The following is a 13,022-nucleotide window of genomic DNA, read 5'->3' as shown; positions in this document are numbered from 1 at the left end:
GATGTGTACATGCTATCTACCATCCATGATGAGAGTACTTCCCCTGTGACTGTTTGGAGTCAGGTTGCCGAAGCGCGCAAACCTGTATGCATTTTGGACTACAATAGGTACATGAGTGGTGTTGATAGAGTAGATTAGAGGTTGGAACCTTACACTGCTCTGCGTAAGTCTTACGTGTGGTATAAAAAGTGGGCCCTACATTTATTTCATTTGGCAACTTTTAATGCCTTTATTGTGTTCAAGGATTGTTCACCTGAGTCAAGGATGACATTTGTTAAATTTCAGGAGTTGGTGATAGAGAGCCTTATTGTGGTGGAACAGGTTCCTAGACATTAGCAGTGGTGGAGGATGTGGCTAGATTGAAAGATCGCCACTTTCCAGATCACATTCCTCCCACTCCCAAAAAAGACTTACCCACTAAGAAATGTAGAGTATGTGCCCGAAGAGGTATCCGGAGGGAAAGACGGATGTAATGCCCCAATTGCCCTTCAAAGCCTGGGCTGTGTGTGCCCGGCTGATTCAGAAACTATCACACAAAGAAACATTTGGAGGAAATACCGTGAGCGTAAACTGCCTATTTATATTTTCGTGTGTTCAGTTTCACAGTTGACATTACTGTCATGTATTTAGTTAGAGCTTTTGTGTTTGTAGTTTTGTACTTATTTTATAATTAGTTAGTGGTTTCTTTGTTGTTTATAAACGGAAAAAAAGTGATGGCGGTGTGCATGGGGTGGAGCTTGGCTGGCTGTGTTTGTGGGGTGGCACTTGGCTGGCAGTGTGCTTGGGGTGGCGCTTGGCTGGCAGTGTGCGTGGGGTGGTGCTTGGCTGGCAGTGTGCTTGGGGTGGCGCTTGGCTGGCGGTGTGCTTGGTGTGGCGCTTGGCTGGCAGTGTGTGTGGGGTGGCACTTGGCTGGTGGTGTGTGTGGTGTGGCGCTTGGCTGGAAGTGTGCTTGGGGTGGCACTTGGTTGGCGGTATGCGTGGGATGGCACTTGGCTGGCGGTGGGCATGGGGTGGCGCTTGGCTGGCGGTGCCAGCCAAACCTCAGTCCACACACTCCCATCCACTTGTGTGACTGCTGTATCAGGTATGTGGGCGTAAGTAAGTGATGGGCCCTTGAGTGGCGCTGTCTGTTGATGCGAGTGTTGTAATGTGCTAGGCCCGTGGTTGGCGGCGTGAATGGTCTTGTGCATGTCATGTATGCAAGGTGTGTGAATGAACTGTAAAACGGTTGGTGACTTTTACTCAGCTTTACAGCTCACGAGCTGTGAGTCATTGGTTCAGTTTTTTGGTCTTTCAGTTATTAACAGTGCATTTCACTTTTGTGAAATCTCTTGTTAATAAAATTTGATCTACTGAACCATCACTCACCCTCGTGCCAAATCCAACCAGTATGTGGGGTACAAATGACAAAACCTGTTCCGCTGTAATCAGGCGTCGCAGCACACTTGTGACACGCTAGGTGTCTCAGGTGGGACCCTTATGATGAAGCATGCCACCAACTTGGTTGGTGGGTGAGGGGTCTTTTTCACATAACCTATGTGCGTTTCTTTTCACAATTTTAGTCTTTGGCATATCACGGACGTACGTGGACACATCAAAATGATATATTGCAAAACTACCTGTGTTTTGGGGGTAGGGGCACCTATGTTTTTGGTTGTGGGTGCGGCCTTTATCTAGAGAAACCTACCAAACCCAGACATTTTTAATACTAGACACCCCAAGGAGTCCAGGGAGGTGTGGCTTGTGTGGATCCCCCAACATTTTCTTACCCAGACTCCTCTGCAAACCTCAAAATTTGCTTAAAAAAGCATATTTTCCTGACTTTTCTTAGTAGGATCACTGCTCCAGCACAAAATTCCTACTCCCCAGCATTCCCCTCAGTCTCCCAAGTAAAATGACACCACACTTGTGTGGGTCCCCAAAGCAGAGTCAGCCTAAAGATGTATAAAAGAAGAATATGTCCTTATCAACTCGCTGTGCTATCCCCTCTATCTCTACAAGTTTTTGGCCTTATTCTGTTGCAGGCACCTGGCCCACCCACACAAGTGAGGTATCATTTTTATCGGGAGACTTGGGGGAACGCTGGGTGGAAGGAAATTTGTGGCACCTCTCAGATTCCAGAACTCACTGTCACCAAAATGAGAGGAAAAAAGGGGTAATTACAACATTGCCGCCCGCCAAGTTGTAACCGCCGTGCGGCCGCCAATGTGGCCGCACTCCCGCAGTGCCCATTAAGACATCCCCGCTGGGCCGGCTGGCGGAAACACAGTTTCCGCCCGCCGGCCCAGCGGGGATGTGGGCCACAACATGGGAGCCGGCTCCAAATGGAGCCGGTGATGTTGCGGCCGTGCGACGGGTGCAGTTGCACCCGTCGCACTTTTCACTGTCTGCTATGCAGACAGTGAAAAGCTGCACGGGCCCTGTCAGGGGGCCCCTGCACTGCCCATGCCAGTGGCATGGGCAGTGCAGGGGCCCCCAGGTGCCCCGCGACTCCCCGTACCGCCAGCCTTTTCCTGGCGGTTCAAACAGCCAGGAAAAGGCTGGCGGTAGGGGGACTCGCAATCCCCTGGGCAGCGCTGCAAGCAGCGTTGCCCTGGCGGATTATCACCGCCGGGGCAAATGTGGCGGGAAACCGCCGGCCCCGGCGGTGCGACCGCGGCGCTACCGCTGCAGTCGTAATCCCCTATGAAGCACCGCCAGCCTGTTGGCGGTGCTTCAGCCAAAACAGCCCTGGCGGTCTTGGACCGCCAGGGTTGTAATGAGGACCAAAGTGTTTTTTTAGCCCAATTTTGAGGTTTGCAAAGGATTCTGGATAACAGAACCTGGTGAGAGCCCCAAAAGTCACCCCGTTTTGGATTCCCCTAGGTCTCTAGTTTTCAAAAATGCACAGGTTTGGTAGGTTTCCCTAGGTGCCGGCTGAGCTAGAGGCCAAAATCCACAGGTAGGCATTTGGCAAAAAACACCTCTGTTTTCTTGAGAAAATGTGATGTGTCCACTTTGTGTTTTGGGGCATTTTCTGTTGGGGCACTAGGACTACCCACACAAGTGAGGTACCATTTTTATCGGGAGACTTGGGTGAATGCTGGGTGGAAGGAAATTTGTAGCTCCTGTCAGATTCCAGAACATTCTGTCACCGAAATGTGAGGAAAAAGTGTTTTTCTAGCCACATTTTGAGGTTTGCAAAGGATTCTGGGTAACAGAACCTGGTGAGAGCCCCACAAGTCACCCTGTGTTGGATTCCCCTAGGTCTCTAGTTTTCAAAAATGCACAGGTTTGGTAGGTTTCCCTAGGTGTCAGCTGAGCTAGAGGCCAAAAACCACAGGTAGGCACTTTGCAAAAAACACCTCTGTTTTCTTTGAGAAAATGTGATTTGTCCACTTTGTGTTCTGGGGCATTTCCTGTCCCGGGCACTAGACCTACCCACACAAGTGAGGTACAATTTCTATTGGGAGACTTGGGGGAACGCTGGGTGGAAGGAAATTTGTAGCTCCTCTCAGATTCCAGAAACGTTCTGTAACCGAAATGTGAGGAAAAAGTGTTTTTTTAGCCAAATTTTGAGGTTTGCAAAGGATTCTGTGTAACAGAACCTGGTGAGAGCCCCACAAGTCACCCTGTCTTGGATTCCCCTAGGTCTCTCGTTTAAAAAAATGCACAGGTTTGGTAGGTTTCCCCAGGTGCTGGCTGAGCTAGAGGCCAAAATCCACAGGTAGGCACTTTGCAAAAAACACCTCTGTTTTCTGTGGAAAAATGTGATTTGTCCACGTTGTGTTTTAGGGCATTTCCTCTCGCGGGCACTAGGCCTACCCACACAAGTGAGGTACCATTTTTATCCGGAGACTTGGGGGAACATAGAATTGTATTGTATTGTAATCGTATTTATATAGCGCTTACTACCCCAGACGAGGCTAGAATAGCAAAACAAGTGTTATTGCCCCTTGTCTTTCTCTGCATTTTTTCCTTCAAAATATAAGACGGTGTGGAAAAAAGTAGTCTATTTGAGAAATGCCCTGTAATTCACATACTAATATGGGCACCCCAGAATTCAGAGATGTGCAAATAACCACTGCTCCTCAACACCTTATCTTGTGCCCATTTTGGAAATACAAAGGTTTTCTTGATACCTATTTTTGACTCTTTATATTTCAGCAAATGAATTGCTGTATACCCAGTATAGAATGAAAACCCACTGCAGGGTGCAGCTCATTTAATTGCTCTGGGTACCCAGGGTTCTTGATGAACCTACAAGTCCTATATATCCCGCAACCAGAAAAGTCCAGCAGACGTAACGGTATATGCTTTAAAAAATCTGACATCGCAGGAAAATGTTACAGAGTAAAACGTAGAGAAAAATTGCTGTTTTTTTCACCTCAAGTTCAATATTTTTTTATTTCAGTTGTGATTTTCTGATAGAAACCCTTGTAGGATCTACACAAATTACCCATTGCTGAATGCAGAATGTTGTCTACTTTTCAGAAATGTTTAGGTTTCTGGGATCCAGCATTGGTTTCATGCCCATTTCTGTCACTGACTGGAAGGAGGCTGAAAGCACAAAAAATCTTAAAAATGGGGTATGTCCCAGTAAAATGGCAAAATTGTGTTGAAAAATTGGGTTTTCTGATTCAAGTCTGCCTGTTCCTGAAAGCTGGGAAGCTGGTGGTTTTAGCACCACAAACTCTTTGTTGATGACATTTTCAGGGAAAAAAACACAAGCCTTCTTCTGCAGCCCCTTTTTTCCCATTTTTTGAAAAAAACTAATTTTCCCTGTATTTTGGCTAATTTCTTGGCCTCCTTCAGGGGAACCCACAAAGTCTGGGTACCTCTAGAATCTCTAGGATTTTGAAAAAAAGGATGCAAAATTAGCATGGGTAGCTTATGTGGACAAAAAGTTATGAGGGCCTAAGCGCGCCCTGCCCCAAATAGCCCAAAAAAGGCCTGGCACCTGAGGGGGAAAAGTCCTGGCAGCGAAGGGGGATAAAGGAAAACGAGATACATTTCAGACTCAAAAATGAAAGGTTTTCTTTTCATTTCTTCAGAGCAGGCAGTGGTCAATGGGATCACTGTCTGCTCTGAAAAAATATTTTCGCTGCCATTCACAAAGGGGAAGGAATCCCATGGGGAGCCCTTCCCGTTTGCGAATGGGTTAGCACCAGTTTGAAACTGGTGCTAACTGCAATTGTTTTCGCAGTCACAAAACAATCATACAAACCATTTGGATTCGGTATTAGGAAGGGACACCCTTGACACGCCCCTTCCTAACACCGAATCGCAGAACCCAAACTGCGGTTCGGTAACAAGTTACTGAATCGCAGTTTGGGCTATGTACATCCCAAAAAGCATTTTTCAAGTCGCAAACGGGCCAATTCTATGAATCAGCCCTTTTGCGACTTGAAAAATGCTTCGTACATCGGGCCCTTTATTTTTTCTGTTTGTTAAATATATTAAAAATAGGTAATATATGCATTAAACTGCACTGTTTTAAGCTCTTGTGTCGAACTATAGGCACCCCCTTTCTAACCTGTACACTCCAAAGGAAGATCCTGCGCAGGCGCATGAAGGAGACATATACATGGGACTAGTTGCTGAATGGCGGACTTGGAAGTAATTGGCTTCATTTCGAGGTCATGACATGAGAAGTGATTTGAGATGAGAACCCAACAACAGATAAGCTGGCTACTACTTCTAGTGGTCTCAACTCAAGCTGCTGAACTGCAGGCAAGGCATCCAGGAGGGAAAAGGAGCAGGGTGACGTTGAGGGGTTAAAAAAAAAAGATTGAAAAAAAGTACCTTTTTCATCGCACCGATCAGCTCCGCCCTGGTCTTGCATGGCAGGCACAGGCTCCCAGCACTGCACTGCGTTGTCGAGTTGGAGAGAGCTGAGTGCCCATGTATGTTTGGCTGGAACAAAATGGCCGGCCAAACATACATGCGCACTGATGGGGAGTGCACTCCCCCTCTGTCCCTGTCATGCCCATGGGCCCACCCCTTATACAGCAAAAACATAATGGGTTCTGCTTAAATGGATGGAAGAATGGGCATCCAATGGCTTACACCTCATTTTGCTGTGGCAGTAATCCCCTGAATAATGGTTGGATCCGGGTGGATGGTAATGCAGAGGAGCATGGGCTATGGCTGCATGATTCCATATCGGCAGCCTGCTTCAAGGGGAACAGGTCCAAGAGGGCTAAGAAGTTAGCAATATGGATGAATGTTTTAGGTGAAGATGTTGATCGTCAAGGATTTTTATTTGAGCCTTGATGATCAGATGTGGGGGGCAAAGGGCATCTTTTTTGAGTGGAGAACGAAGATGAAGTGAAAACACAGCTCTCTCCACATTACATTGTGGAAGTTGAAGTATGAACCATGGCTGGATGAGAAGTCAAACACCGTTCCGAAGTGATTTAGTGGTTTGAGCAAATAGAGCAACTAAAGAATACTGTATGGGCCAAATACATTACTGTCAATCGCAGAATGGCAAGAAGCACTCACTTATTTGAGCTCCTGCAGTATGCAACTTTACTGAAGGTCTTCCATGTACACATGTGCTCCTGCATGACACATTGTTATGTTGATACACCTATTACTTTCCAGTCATAATATGATGGCTAGACATTTATGTCTGGCAAAATAGGTGTATCTTCCCAACCCTAATATGGCATGCTGGAGTGCAAATGCCCATGGATGAGTTCCATCATGGCTGCACTGTGCATGTCTTGCACCATTGGCAGCAGCTGAGAGCTGTCAGACTCAATGATTTATGAGGAGCAGTCCGGTTGCAACAGCAGGGAGTTGTGGTGGAACTATCAATGGCATGCAAGAATTGAACTGTGTTTGCTTCATTGAAGTTATCTGCAGTGTAGCAAAAGAACTACGTGTTGTCTCATTGACAAAATATAGCGGGAATACTAGCATTTTATACAAATTCCATGAGCAATAAGTTAAAACCCATTTAACCAATGGGAATCCTTGAAAGACAATTTCTAAAACGGGCTGCCACAAAGTCCAAATCGGGCCACATGTACGAAATACACGTTTTGCAACTCGTAATTTGCGAGTCTCAAAACCTTATGTACAACAGTCTCAATAACACTGTTTGCGATCTGCAAGGGGGTCGCAAATGACCTACCTCATGAATATACATGAGGTAGGTCGCAATTTAAAACCCCATTGGGAATGGCCACCCTCACAGGGATGGTGGCCTGCTGGAGACTGAAGACCATAATGCCTGTGACTGTTTTTAAATAAAGCTTTTTTTTTTTTAAATGCACCCCGTTTTCCTTAAAGAAAAACGAGATGCATTTCAAAAACAAAAAATGAAAATTCCATAGGACCACTGCCTGCTCTGAAAAAATGTTTTCGCTGCCATTCACAAAGGGGAAGGGGTCCCATGGAGACCCCTTCCCGTTTGCAAATGGGTTAGCACCAGTTTGAAACTGGTGCTAAATGCGATTGTTTTGTGACCGCGAATACATGGGACTGCGACTTGCAATTAGGAAGGGAACACCCCTTCCTAATTGCGACTCGCAAACCCTTTTTGCTATTCGGTAAATAGATTACGAATCACAAAAATGGGTCTGTACATTCCAAGTTCCATTTTACATGTCTCAAACGGCCCGATTCGCTATTTGCGACATGCAAAATGCTTTGTACATTTGGCCCTTTATCTCTTATTGTACTTTTTAAAGGATTATTAACATGAAGTTGTACACACACCTAAATCAGTCTACAGCCATACTTAAAAACAAACTAACGTTAAACTGTTCATATTGTGTTTGGGGCATTTGCACATTTTCCTCTGACTTACTACGGGGGATATTCTGCTGCCTTTTTAGTAATTATACTGGACTTTTGCATCTTGATTGTGGTTACTTGTTAGTGAACCTCGTTACTTGAGTTTGAAAATGATGTGAAAATAATAATGAACACCCATAAATATTATCGAAAATATTGTCCAAGTCCACTGATATTTACAAGAGTTGTTGTGAACAGGAACATAGGGCACGATTTCGAGTCTGGCAGTCCGAAGACTGCCAGACTCGCGGTGGCGGTCTGACCTCCATATTACAAGATTGGCAGTCGGTGCCGTCAAAAGACTGCCGTCTCCACCAGGATCTCTGATCCCAACTGGATGACTGCGGTCGTAATCAGCCACAGCAGTGCTGAAGTCAGTGCCCCCATGCTGATGACAACCAAGTTCTTTGCCAGTCTTTTCCTGGTGATTCAACTGCCATGAAAAAGCTGGCGGAGAACAAGTGCAAAGAACCACATGGGGTTCCCTGCACTGCCCAAAACATTGTCGTGGGAGTTGCAGGGGCCCCACTCCCCAGCACCTTTGGAATGTACACTGTCTGTTCAGCAGACAGTGCACGTTCTGAGGGTACTATGGGGGCCCCCCTGCTCTACAGCACTGGACTCAGCTCCATGTGGAGCTGAGTTCAATGCCACTGTACATTTTCCACTAGGCTGACTGGCGGGAACCTTGGTTTCCGCCAGTCAGCCCAGTGGAAAACTCATAATGGAGCTGGCGTGGAGACTGCCAGCTCTGCGGCAGTCTCCTCACCATGGGTCTGGTGGTCATGTTTTCTGACCGCCAAACTCATAATCAGACCTATAGTAATTTGTCTAGCTGTAGTTAATGTACACTTTTCAGAGTTTCAAGGAGTAAGCAGTCAGTTTGATTAAGAGGCTTATCACTGGGGAATTGCTCTATACTACTAATAACACATGAACAAAAATAGGCAAGCAGTCCAATTCATTTGTGATAAGCTTAATTCTAATGGTGGACAGCACCACAAATCAATTAATTCTAAAACAGCACATGAATGTTCCTCTTGAAAGACAAAGCCCCAAAATGTGCTGTTATCATGATAACTTAATTTCACACTATGCAATGGACTTCACACTAATAATAATAAGAAACAGTGCAAATTGTCCAAATGGTCATTGGGCTGGCTTTTGTAACTTTCACTGTTTTTCTAGACTATTTTTTCCTAAGCAAATCTTACAAAATACGCATGTATAGAGAGCCTTCAGGTAAGTAGCCTTCATCCATTAGTCTGTTAAATTGTCATTCAGATTTTGTTTCTGAGTACCACAACATATAGCATGGGAGAATGGGCATCCTACTTTACCCATTGGGACCCTTCACTTTAAGGGTCTACACAAAGCCTGTGCGCATCATTCACATGCACCTAAAAATAGTGCATTTCTCTTCAGCTGCAAGGCTAGTTCAAAGTGATCTTTTTAGGTTGTATTGGTAATATTAACTTTGAATACTGGCTATCATTATCCTGCATTCGTTTATATAATGTATGTTATAAAGTGCTTGAGTGACATTGTAACATTATAACTGCCTGTAGTTTGAGTGCTTGGCAAGGTAGTGATTTATGTTGGGCTCTTTCACAAATATTAATTATTAAGCATAGTGCAAATGTAAAACATCAGTATGGGGAATGTTTTTTAAAATTAAAATAGTTACTGCAAGCATCTGGCAGCCACATTTTAGGTGATGCCATATTTTCTTTTTTTCTTTTTGTGGTATATTGTTCCAATAAACAATAAAAAAGGAATAACCATAGCACCAGCTTGACAAGACCAGAGCTATTTGCTTTGTTGAACTTTGTTAATAATTGCAAAGCCTATGTTGTGCAATTCGTCAGGTTTTACAGTTGCTAACATGATAATTCCAAATGTGCTAAAGTGACAATATGAGTCTCAAATGGCCTTAAGTCTCACAATGTCAATATTGGTATAGGCATACACACCCTTTTCTTCAAATGGTTTGCAAGCACTCCCAATACCACTGGTGAAATATTGAAAGACTGCTGACTTCTTAGAGGAGACAGTAAGCATTTGCAAAGTGTAATCTCTCTGTGTAAAAAAGAGACATTCCAAAGGTGTCATATGCTCCAATGGAAGCAATGAAATTGCACCTCCCACTCCTGTTGGGTATGAAATGTCATCTGTAGCTTGTTTTGGGACACTAAAGCCCCAGAAACCCAGTGCCCCTGCGTCACCTGCACTGTTGTTAGCTAAGCCTGTTGTGTGGGACAGCTTTCATTGTTTGAATGGCAACTGCTAAGACTGCTGATTATTTCTCCTGGTGGCAGTTTTCATTGAGAATTCTTTTTGTCATTACAGACTATAAGAAATTGTGTTCTTTGTTTAGAGTTGTGGACCGGTCACTCAAATAACAAACACAGTCCATGTCACGATAAACCACAAAAATTACTAAATAAACCTGAACTTAGCCCTCTAGTAGCTTGGCATTAATATAGTGAGGCTTGGTTTACAAGCAGTGTGCAATGTATTTAGTCTGCACACAAACAGTAATAAAGTGAAAATACAATGCAAGAAAAACCCCAGGTTGATTTAGAAACATTGAGTAAAATGTAATGATTTAATCAATAAAATGACAACACGAAATTGTCCTATTAGAATAACGAGAGTTTATGAATTGTTTGAAAGTTCAAGGTGACTGTAGTGGCAAAAAAAAAAAAGCACCACTAGCAAGTATGTGGATGCACTTGACCAGGTCAAAGTCACAAGCTCAGGCTGACTGCAATGGTGTGCAGGTTGGATACATGGATCAGGTTTGTCTGAGTGAAGACCTTACCTTCTTTGAGTCAATGTTCACATGAGGGGCCTCATCTGGAGATTTAAATTGTCACGGAATGTGAAGAATTAATTGTTGGTGACGGGGCAGTCATTGCTGAAGCTTTCTGTTGACAGTAGACTCGGGCTAGCAGTTTGATGTGAAGATGTGCCCTAAGGCTACAAAACTTGGGGTGCATACTGTCTGGAGGAACCAAAGCAAGGGCAGTCCTGGTGTCGGGTTCCTTTGTGTGTGCCACAGGCAGGGTCCTTTGAAGTGTAATCAGCTCAGGACACAAATCCTCTCCAGCCATCCTTTCAGGGAGACCCACTTCCTTCACACCCAGGCCCCTTTTATCCCCAGGCCTAGAAGGAATCCCTAACACATCACAGGAGAGTCGTTTCAGAGCCATTCCAGTCATATGACCTGGACACTGGCAGAAGGCACATTTCATTTAGGCAAGAAAACGCTAACGTTATAAAAGTGGCATTTTCAGAATATTAAGTCAAAGTTCGACTTTACCATTAAAGAGGATACTAAAGTTGAATTTGAATGAGTGGAAGAAATATTTCCTTGTCTGTTCCTAAGCAGAAATTAACACTTCTTGAGTGTAATATGATAGTTCATTGTTAGTGTATGGGAGAGAAAGCCTTTCTATAGCGAAAATGACTTTAGGAGTTTTTCACTGTCAGAACATGTAACGCCTAAACTCACAGTCCTAGTATTTAAATACCATGCACTCTGCATGTGTGCCTTTGGGGCCTGACAAAGGGTTCACTTGCAAATATTAAGTTTAAGCCTGGTGAAAAGTTTATTTTGCCCGATCTATCAATCATTAGATTTCAATCAATCAGTAGATGTGCAGAGAGCTACTTGTCACCCATGAGGGTATCCAGGCACAGGTAGGGTACAGTTGTTTAGCTGAATAGCTGGTCTTCAGGGACTTTTGGAACTCTGGAAGAGATGGGAGGTCTGTAGATGAAAGGTTAGTTTGTTCCATGTCTTTGCTGCTAGGTAGGAGAATGAGAACCATTTGCATCTGCTACATTGGATGCTGGGGGTGAGCGTTAGAGAGAGGGACAGAGCAGAAGTCTCTGGTGGGCTGATGGAAGTTCAGGGGCCAGTTGAAGTAGGTGGGTCTGCTGTTGTGTAGGGCCTTGTATGCATGGTTCAGGAGCTTGAACTGGCAGTTTTTCTGTACAGGGAGCCAGTGGAGTTCCCTAAGGTAGGAGTTGATGTAGGCTTGTCTAAGAAGATCCAGGACAAGTAGGCTGCAGTATTCTGAATGGTCTGTAGTTGTAAGAGGAGGTGAGCTGCTATCCCAGAGCAGGAAGTTTTGTAATCCAGTTGGCTGGAGTTGAGGGACTGAGTGATGGTGTGTCTGCAGCTTTGGGGTAGCCATTTGAACATCTTATGGAGGATGCAGAGTATGGAGAAGCAGGAGAAGGAGACAGAGTTGACCTGAGTCATCACTGTTAGCTTGTTGTCCAGAATGATGCCCAGGATCCTAGCCTGGTCATTAGGGGTAGGAGTAGGTCCGAGTTCTGAGGGACATCAGGACACGTCCTATGGGGAGATATTGTTTCCAAAAATGAATACCTCTGTCTTGTCCACGTTGAGCTTCAGGCAGTTGTCCTTCATCCAGTTGGCAACATCTGTCATGCAGTTGTGGAAGATGGTGTTGGTGTTGGTTGTGTCTTCGGAAAAGGGGAGGATGAGTTGTGTTTCTGCAGCATATGGGTTAATTGCGATGCTAGCCAGAGGTGTCATATAAGTGTTGAATAGAGTGGGGCTGAGTGAGCATCCTTGGGGTACTCCACAGATGATTTCCTTGGGTTCAGGGGTGAAGGGGAGGTGGACTTTTTGCATTGTCCCAGTGAGGAAAGAGGGAATCCATCTGAGGGCAGCTCCTTGGATGCATATGTTGTGCAGCCTTGTGATGAGTGTGTGAAGGGAAACCGTATTGAAGGCTGCCGAGAGATGTACAAGAATCAGAACCACAGTTGATCCTCAGTCGAGTAGAGCTCGGATGTCCTCAGTAGCTGCAATGAGGGCTGTGTCTGTGCTGTCGTTGCTGCAGACTCCAATCAAGGGGAGTTGAGTAGGAGATTCCATTCCAGATGCGAGGAAAGTTGTTTGTTGATGGCTTTTTCAAATACTTTGGCTGGCAATGAGAGCAGGGAGATCGGTCAGCAGCTGTTTGAGTTCCTTGGGGTCTGCCAATGGTTTCTGTAGTAGGGTGTAGACTTCTGCATGTTTCCAGTCCTTGCGGAAGGTGGCCACAGCAACTGAGGTGATGAACAAGGTGGTGAGTACATGGCTGATTCTGGCTTCACCTAGGTTAAGGATGTGGCAAGGCATGGGTCATTTGGGTGTCCCTCAGTGGACTGAGTTCATGACGGAGGCAGTGTCCTGTGGGGCGAGCTAACTC

The sequence above is a fragment of the Pleurodeles waltl genome, chromosome 3_1, assembly GCF_031143425.1.
Source record: "Pleurodeles waltl isolate 20211129_DDA chromosome 3_1, aPleWal1.hap1.20221129, whole genome shotgun sequence".
In the NCBI taxonomy this organism is placed as follows: domain Eukaryota; kingdom Metazoa; phylum Chordata; class Amphibia; order Caudata; family Salamandridae; genus Pleurodeles; species Pleurodeles waltl.
This window is presented reverse-complemented; position numbering follows the sequence as displayed.